General features: G+C 41.3%; 1 long non-coding RNA gene across 1 annotated transcript; it reads left to right on the top strand.

The window, feature by feature from the left end:
* Positions 1-1,634: 1,634 nt before the first annotated feature.
* On the top strand, positions 1,635-4,144 carry LOC116083635. Its single transcript, XR_004115822.1, has 2 exons — positions 1,635-1,745; positions 3,641-4,144. It is a non-coding gene; the product is annotated as an uncharacterized LOC116083635 (long non-coding RNA).
* Positions 4,145-9,423: the final 5,279 nt, after the last annotated feature.

Consider the following 9,423-nt stretch of genomic DNA (forward strand, 5'->3'; position numbering starts at 1 on the left):
CCCCCCCCCCACATACATACACACACAGAATGGAATAGGGGAAATGGTAACTCAGGACATGTAGTTTGAGGTTGTTCAATTCTTGCAGCATTTTAATCAGGCAGCTCTCAGAGCAGCCTGTGAAGAGGAGGAGCCGCAGAAGCTGGAGCCTGGTGTCTGAACAGTGGCAGACCTCAAGGCTCTCATAATGCCTGTCAACAAGAAGCTGGTTTCTGTTGGGCATGTGTGGGACCTCCCTGGCTTGTATCTACTTAAAGCAAGTCCCCAACTGAACCCCTGGGGTTCTTGTGGTATGCGGGTGGTGGCAATCCTATGTCTGCAATCCCAACACTCGGGAAGCTAAAGCAAGAGGACTTCTGTTCAAGGCCAGCTTTGGCTACATTAGATCTTGTCTTAGAAATCAAGGACTGGGGATGTTGCTCAGCAATAAGAATGTCTAGCAAACTCCAGGGTTCAATCCCCAGCATTGAGGGCTGTTGTATCTACCAAAGTAAAGGCTAAAATTCAAAGCATGTGTGTATTTTTGTGTGTTCTTGTTGGAAGTCAAGACTTTGGAGAATTTGTCTGTTTGTTTAGACAGAGTACTTGTTCTATAGTCCATGCTGGCCCACCATTTACTATTTGTGCTCAGGGCAGCCTTCCTACCATGATAGGTAGTCCTTCTGCTCCAGCCTCCCAAGTGCTAGATATGTGTGAGCTGCCATGCTTGGCTCTAAAAGTTTAGTGGTACACTAGAGTCAAACTCTCATGTTCATCCTCCTCTGGGATAGCTAGGTATTGGATTAAGTGTGTTAGGGAGACACACTTGAGCTGGTGTCAGGTAGAGGAGCCAGTCCTCAGACATATTTAATACAGTGCCCCCTGTTCTGGATGCCACAGTAAGTCAGCCACAGAACAGGCAGATGAGACAGGAAGGTAGGCACTCCAGATCTGCCTGCAGGCCAGAGGCACACACTCCCTACAGGTCTGAGTGTTATATCTAATGTCTCATGGTTGAGTCCCTCTAGGAAGGCAGCTGTGTCACCTAAAGTGACACCTAGCATATAATGGTGTTGTGGGAATTAATAAAAAAAGAATCCACCCAGCAAACTCCCTTTCCTGCCGCATCATGTTCTTCTGTCACCGTCAGGTCTCAACACTAAGTTTGGGCGGGTTCTTGTTATTTTCTCCCAGCAAACTGCAACATCTCGCTCAACTGCAACGCTTTACACACCCCCCACAATCATTCATCTAGCTAGCGCCTAGTACCCGGTAGATAATGCATGACTCTTAAGGCTTTAATATCCAATCAGGTTTATATAATAATAAAATATCAATTTACAAGATGCCAATACAATAATTTCAGAACCAAATAATAAAGACAATATTTTGACCCAATTAATTCAACCTTGTAAAAACCTTAGCCTGGTTATAACCACATGGCGTCTGACTCGTCCTCATCGTCTGACTCCATGATGAAAAATATCTGCTCCTGCTCCTGACCTTTCTCCTCCTCCAACTCTAGCTCCACCTCTCTATTCCTCTCCAATCATAGGCTTGTCACTGCCCTAATGTGATTGGACAGAGAAAATGCTGCAACATAATGGTCCCTCCCATTGCCTCCATCAGGAGAGTTCTAGAACACTCTCTATCCTCATAGAGCCTCCCACTGCCACACCCTAGAGCCTTCTTTCTGCCATGTCCTTCTCTCTTCCTAGGCAGCTATTCCCAAGAGCACTAATCAACAGACGGACGGCCGTGCTAAGGTCTCTCTCTTAATCTGTTTCTAGGGAAACCTGACCTGAGAAGGAAGCATGGCAGAAGAGCCTTGTTGGTTAAAGGGGCAGCAGAATTGTTGCTTGGCAGCACGCTAAGTCTAGTTGATGTCTGTGTACTTGGGTATGGAAGGAAAGGAGGCAAGAAGTGGTTGCATGGATCAGACCCTAGATGGCTGTGAATGTGTGTACCCAGGAGCCTCTTCATTCTCAGCCTGGGCATTTGCCTATTCATACAACAGATATGACTCCCGTGGCTGCCATGTGTCTGGCATGTGGCCCAAGGCTCCTTACAATAGTCCAGGTTGCCGTGTGTAAGGCATGGTCCAAGGCACCTTACAATATTCACGGCTGCCATATGTAAGGCATGGTCCATGGAACCTAACTACAAGTTTACACCCAGTGGGATGTGGCTTAATCTCTTTCGTCTGAGACGAATGTGAGGGGAAGTGAAATTATAACCATCACTAAACTGGAACACAAGGACTGTCACACAGTGGGTGCTGGGCTCGCTAACTCTTCTCTCTTCCCTCTTCTGCTCTGGTGCTAGCATAGCAGGGAACCGACGGTTGCATTGAGGCATAGGCATCATTTCATCATCAGGACCAGATTGAATGATTCCCTGGGGTTACTATCAGTGGGCTGCTAGAGTGTTGGATTTATAGCAAATTGCTGAAATTTCAAAAATTTTGCAATGGTGTTTAATCACAGCCATTGCCAAAAGTTAACTTATGGGAAGTTATAATTAAATAAATTAAATATTAAAAGTGAAGGTAGCTAACCCTCCATGCTTATCACTTCTGGGTTCTTTTCCCCACATTTACTACCACTAATGCTCTTGTAGTTATTTCTGCCTGTTGTATCTATCTATCCTGAGAATGCCTCCCATCTCCATCTTCAGAGGCTTCACACTGTTGGTCTGAAATCAGTCCTGATAGGAGTTATACCAAGGGATCTACAGATACTGGGGAGGTAGCTGCTAAGTGTCTACCCATGTCTGGCTCCATGCTTGCTTATGTAAGTAAAATGAACATGAACTGCATCTCAGACTGACAGCTGCCCCAGAGCTCAGATTTTGAGCTGCATGGTTGGCATTTGTGAGCAGAAACAACACACTCCATCATTTGATTGGATATAGCTAACATGTCCGGAAGTATGGAGCTTTGAGCCCAAGCCTGGCATATCCAGAAACCTACCACTTGGGAGGCAGAGGCTAGGGGCTTGTCTGGAGGAAAAAAAGAAAGGAAGGAAGGGAGGAAAGAATAAGGAAAGAAGAAAATATAGGAAAACAAAAGAAAAACTAAAGAGAAGCTATTTTCTTTTGTTGTCATTTATGTGGAGTTGTTATTTAGCTTAGTTCCTTTTCTGTTTGGTTATAATGGTGGCAGCATAACCCTTTGCTGAAAAGCTTGAATGCAGAATTGTTCCAGGTTTCCCTTTGGGTTTTGGAATAGCTACATATAGTGTATATATGTAATGAGATATCTTGGGGGTAGTGTCTAAGGCTAGGTATAAAATTAATTTCTATTTCACATATTTTTTATACACAGTCTGAAGATGATTTTTACGTACAACCTTTTTCTTCTTCTTCTGCTTTTCATGCTGTTGACTGACACAAGGCCTTTGTGTATCTAACAAAGGTTGTCCCACAGACGTACATCAACACTCTTACTTCATCCTTATTCAAGATGGAGTTTAATCATATAGCCACGCTGGCAAAAATCTCACTGGTAACTCAGGCTGCCTAACTTCTACTCTTACACAGTGTTTTTTGACTTGCAACATTATGTCAATGATCCTCCCAAAATTTGGAAGTGTACTGATTACTTCTGTGTAGCTGTGACACAAATAACTCACTGATAAGGACTTGTTTTACACACTTTCAGATGTCTACGCATAGTCCTTGAGTCTGGGCCTCCGCTGAGGAAGAACAGCCTGAAGCCTAAAGTGGGAAAAGTTCTTTACCTCGTGGTCAATGGGAAACAGAAAAAGAGGACAGGACTGGGGACCACTTGTAACCTTCCAAAGCATAGCTCACAGTGACTCACTTCCTTTAACTGGCCCCCTTGTCCCAAAGCACCCAACCACATCCCCAGATAGCAGACACCATCTGAGGACTAAGTGTTCAAAGCAAGAGCTTGTGGGTTGCAGTTCACTTTCAATTCCTAAGGGGAGCATTTTGGATTTCAATATGCTCAACTTGGATTATTTGTATTGGTTGGTGGGTGTTCTTTCTCTTTTTCTGGATGAGCATCTTTTGTTGTCGATTCAAATGCCAATGTCTCTGTAACTCTCAGGATCACCCACCTAAGAGTGCTGTCTTTTGACTTGTTGATGAATACCAAAGATGCACAAAGTAAATTCCAGCAGAATATGGATGGAAATGTCAAGTTAATTGTATGAGTTTCTTTCTGTGAACTGAACACAAAACTCAGGAATTGGCTGGGCAGTGGTGGCACATGCCTTTAATCCCAGCACTTGGGAGGCAGAGGCAGGTGGATTTCTGAGTTCGAGGCCAGCCTGGTCTACAGAGTGAGTTCCAGGACAGCCAGGACTATACAGAGAAACCCTGTCTCGAAAAACCAAAAAGAAAAAAAAAAAACCTCAGAAATTGGTGGATTCATATGTAAGTCCTTTAAACAACATATGATCTTGAGTTTAGTCAGTGTGTGACCTTGAACAATCTGACCTAAGGGTTAACTTTCTTCATAGATGGATTCATAATTTGTGTGTGACTAACTGTTCAAACTTGCTGAAAACTCATTGTGCTTTCTAGGGCTTGTGACTATGACCAGTTTTTTTTCACCTATCCAAAACTTCACTTTCTCACATAAAAATTTCAATAATCGCAATTATTGACACATTTGTTAAATGTCTTTAGTTGTCTGCCATTTAGTGAGCTATTGCTGATTAAGAAAAGATAGTAATAGGCATATGAAGTATTAGTGTGCTACAGCAATAGGTATTTAACTTGTAATTCCTATCGCTACTCTTTTTTTTTAGTATGACTTAGAAAGGGGCAGTGATGATCTTTGTCACAGCTCAGTTGACAACTGCATTCCATTGAAAAGTTGGCCTTGAAAGATACAATGCTCATTTAATATTTCATGCTTTTATGCCTTTAAGGAAATATTTTGGTTATTTTTTTGTTACAGAACCATAATGTGTTCAAAGTGTTTGTAGCTTATTTGTCATAAAAGGGTCATTTTTCTGTGTTACTTTATCTCCTGTTATATAGCTGAAGAATATGTAACCAGTAATGCTGTACTTTTATAAGGGTTTGTGTAGCTAACTATTTCAAATATATTCATACTCAGACATCAATGAAGTAAACTTGTCAGGTTGTTCTGAGTATTGTAAACAGTGCCTTTTTGATGGAATTCACACTGTTTTTTGGGTGTCAACTTGTGCCATATTCACAGAATTTTGTGGAAGGCAGTTTTAACTTTTTGAAGAATATCTTCATCAAAATTTTAAAAAACAAATATATAAAACTTCATGTTTTTTCAGTGTTTAGCATTTCTAGTCAGCAGTAAATAGTTTGTTTTTGCTATTTTTCGGTCATATAACAGGTATGATGGCATACGATGAGCCATACACCAAATTGTAGACTATTTTGAATTATGTTAAATATAAATAAAGAAAATGATTGTGTTTATATCAAATTTTCCAGTTTGACCCAGTGGGAGGAAACTTTCATAATTTAATAAGTTTACATTTCAACTTCTTATTTGACTAAATATAAAAAGAAATTCTTTAAAATGTATAACCTGCCACCATTGCATAATTTGGTTTCATTTTGTTATGTATCATGTGGGTTTAGTATATTCAATTTTTGTTACAATTAAAGTACTATTTTGTTACAGTTTTTAATTGAAGATGGGCTGTTAATATTGTACAGGACCAGTGTCTTATTAATAAGATTAGCATATTTAGTGAGAGGCACAGGAAAACCTTGACAAAAATAAATGTGACTATACTTTATGAAGCATTTAGAAAAATCAGCCTCTTTATTTATCATAAAATTATTTTAATATCATAATATTGAAATTATTTGAAAACAAATGCCATGAACCTTTTGAATGATGAACCACAGAACCTCAAATGAATTTATTTCCACTTTTGGCATGTTAAATATACATTTAATTTTAAATACTTCAGTTAATGGGTTTATAAAGTCAAGCACTAGCACTGGTAAGTTTTGTATGATAGGATATAAGTGTCACCTGCAGTGTAAACATAGCACACTGTAGAATTCCCTTAAGGTGCATAGTAAATGCATAGAAAGTCACAGGTGGTTTTGTAATGTATACATTTCTAATCTATTATTTCTAACCTGTTATGTTTGCAGAGAGAAATGAATTTTTCTAATGATCTATAAAATTATATTGACTTCTACAAGTAGGTATTCTAAATAAACTTTTTTAAAAGAGCAAAAACAAAAACAAAAACAAAACAAAACAAAACAAAACAAAATAAAACAAGGGCTGGAGAGATGGCTCAGTGGTTAAGAGCACTGACTGCTTTTCCAGAGGTCCTAAGTTCAATTCCCAGCAACCACATGGTGGCTCACAACCATCTGTAATGGGATCTGTTTTTGTTGGGGAATGTCCTCTTCTGGTGTTTCTGAAGAGATCTACAGTGTAAATAAATAAATCTTTGAAAACAACAGCAACAACAAAACAGCAAAATTGATAAGTAAAGGGGATGTCTTTATGACCTTGAAGTAGACAAAGACTTAAGATCTTTATTTATAGCACTAACTTAAATGATAAGATTGGTAACTTAGAGTATATTAATATTGAGAATGGTTTGTGTGTGTGTGTGTGTGTGTGTCTGGGGATTAATGTAAAATGAAATTTTTTTCCTCCTTGGTGTAACAACTCAGACTAAGAATATTTTTACAAATACCTAAGCCATATAGCTAGGCTCATTCCCAACTAATAACCCATTTATACTAATCTACTAATCTACACTCTGCTATGTGGCTGATTACCTCTGCTCAGGTAATATGCTTCTGTCCTCATATCTTCCTCAGTGACTCTTCCCTTGCTTGGCTCTATCCCATAATTCTTTCTGCCTACCAGATGCCCCATCTTCTAGTCTACCCTTTTCTATAGGCCATGGTATTTTTTAATTGACAGATAATGCATCCATACATTACACAAGATAGTCTCGCTACAGATTAATCCCAGGACCTTGCATATACTGGGCAAGTACACCTCTGAGCTATATTCTTGTCTTAAAATTAGGAATTTCTAAGCATTAGAAGACTTAATTAAAAGAATATGTTCTATTTATATAAAAAGTCCTGTCATATGGGCTTGAGTAGATGACTCAGTAGGTAAAGTGTTTGGTGGGAAAACATGAGGGAGGGTCTGTGTTTGGATCCCCAACATCTACCTAAAAAGCTGGGTGCAGTAATCCCAGTTCTGGTGGGGGTGCGCGAGGATCCCTAGCTCCTGCTGGCCAGCCAGTCTAGCCAACTGATCAGCTTCAGGTTTAGTGAGAGACTCTGTCTCAAAAAGTAAGGTGGACGAGAGCAAGGAAGATACCCAAATGTACAACGTTGGCTCTGGCTTCCACATACACACACTCACACATGTGTATTAGGGCCCAAGAATCACTGGAGGAAGACCCCAGACTCAAATAGTATTCTGCAGAAATTACCAGCATGCAGGAGTCAACCATTTATCAAAGTGGTGCCTCAAGACAAAGTGCTTAGGCTTTTTTTTTTTTTTTTTTGAAAAAATAGGGAATTGGAGGAATTTTAGCTAGGGCTAGGTAATCTAAAACTTCATTGGTGGGTGCTGGGGATGTTATATGGGTCGGTTTCTGATTGGCTTACGTCCAGGTAGTCAGTAGATTGCATTCCTGTGTCTTGAACGTTTAGCCACAGGGTGATCTCAAACCATATAAGGCTTCCCAGCACAGATGGCCCACCCTGAGATAAGATATTATCCCATCTTGTGGTTACCTCCAGGCTGTTCTTTGGATGGGGGATTTTATGGCCTTCTTATCTCCTCTGACTGACTTAGCTCCAGACTTATTCTGCCTAGGTCAGAGCTGTCATTGTCAGTGGTTGCCTCAAAGGAATCCAGTCTGTTTCCCAAGGAATGGGAAGAATTTTATTCCCAAGGTTTTTAGACCTCCAAGCATGTACACCCCCACATATATACACACAAAACACATGCACACAAGCATGTTAATATACATTAAATATATACAATAAAAATAGTGTGTTGTGTCCTTGAATTTTATTAGCCAAACCTTTCAAACAAGGAAACATGTATTCCTATTTAGGTTGAGATGGGGAGTTATGATTTGTTCGTCTAGAAAGGATTTCTCAGTTTAGCTCAGGCTGGCCTCAAACTTGTTTCATTCTCTGCTTTGGCCATTTGCAAGTACTGAGATTATAGGCAGAAACCTTCCTGTTTGGCTGGGAACTGGATTGAACTTAGGTCGGCTTTAATCTAGAGACGGAGGTCTTATCTTTTGGTTACACTGTCCTCCCTTGACCACCTCCCGGTGCTCTGTACGTTCGGACCACAATGAGCTCCAGGCATATCACCAATGGCTCCTTGTATTGTCTTCCCTTATGAAGAGATTGTGTAATACTGCCTTGGATTCTGCTCCTCTCTGTAAATTATTCATTTCTTCCACTACCACCTTGTTAACTTCGCCTATTGTGAGCAGTTGATCTTTGGTCATTTTCCTGGGAAATCTCAAGGTGAGACTCATAAGGCAGTAGCTGGAAAAGGCTTGGAGTCTTGATCAAATGCCATGCCTCAAGCTCCTTTGAACCCTTAGGATGAATGGCAAAGCCTTGGGTAACAGGGGAAGGCACAAATCCTCCATGGCTTGTGCTGAACTTCAGGATGGGTAGAGTTGGTAAGGCCCCCATGTATGTTAGGCATTCTTCCCCTCCTCCTCCTGACTGTCAGGGCCCCCTCCACCCTCCACACCCCACCCTGCCCCACCTCCACTTTCACACATGCCTAACCTCCTGTCCCAGCCTCCCAAGTGCTGACATGATGGACATGTGCTGCCACACCGGGCTTGCCACAGTTTTGGGAACATTGGGCAATGCTGGATTCCATTGCAACTTGTCACCCAGTTTGAGCGCTCTAAGAAAGTCTGGCTCCCATGATCACTGTACTTCAGCAGACCTGTAGCAAAAGCAGGGAACAGGGTGGGGGGAGGCTGGGGGGCCCCCTTCTAAAGCAGATTTGAACCTGCACTGACCACCCAGATGCTCAGACCAGGCATTATATAGGCTACATCTTTAGAAAATGGGACCAGGATAGGACTTGGGAGATGTGGTTGAGTGCCTTAGGGTTGCAGCCATAGTCACTGTAGACCTAGGTGCCTTCATGAATGACCATCCTCCTGACTCAGCTTTCCAACACACTTGGCTTGTCACAGTTTTAAGAATATTAGGCAATGCTGGATTCCATTGCAACCTGTCACTGTGATTAAGTGCTCAAAGAGACCTGGCTCCCTGTTGTAAAAGCAGGGGAGGAGGAGCACTGACCACAAGCTGCCACCTAAGGCAGATTTGAACCCATGCTGGCAGTTAGAGGCTGCCCTTTGCTGGGTGGGTGTACACCAGGCACATTGCTAAGCTTTTTCTGTACAGACACCAAAGAAATACAAACTGTCATCATTT

The sequence above is a fragment of the Mastomys coucha genome, unplaced genomic scaffold, assembly GCF_008632895.1.
Source record: "Mastomys coucha isolate ucsf_1 unplaced genomic scaffold, UCSF_Mcou_1 pScaffold8, whole genome shotgun sequence".
Classification (NCBI taxonomy): Eukaryota; Metazoa; Chordata; class Mammalia; order Rodentia; family Muridae; genus Mastomys; species Mastomys coucha.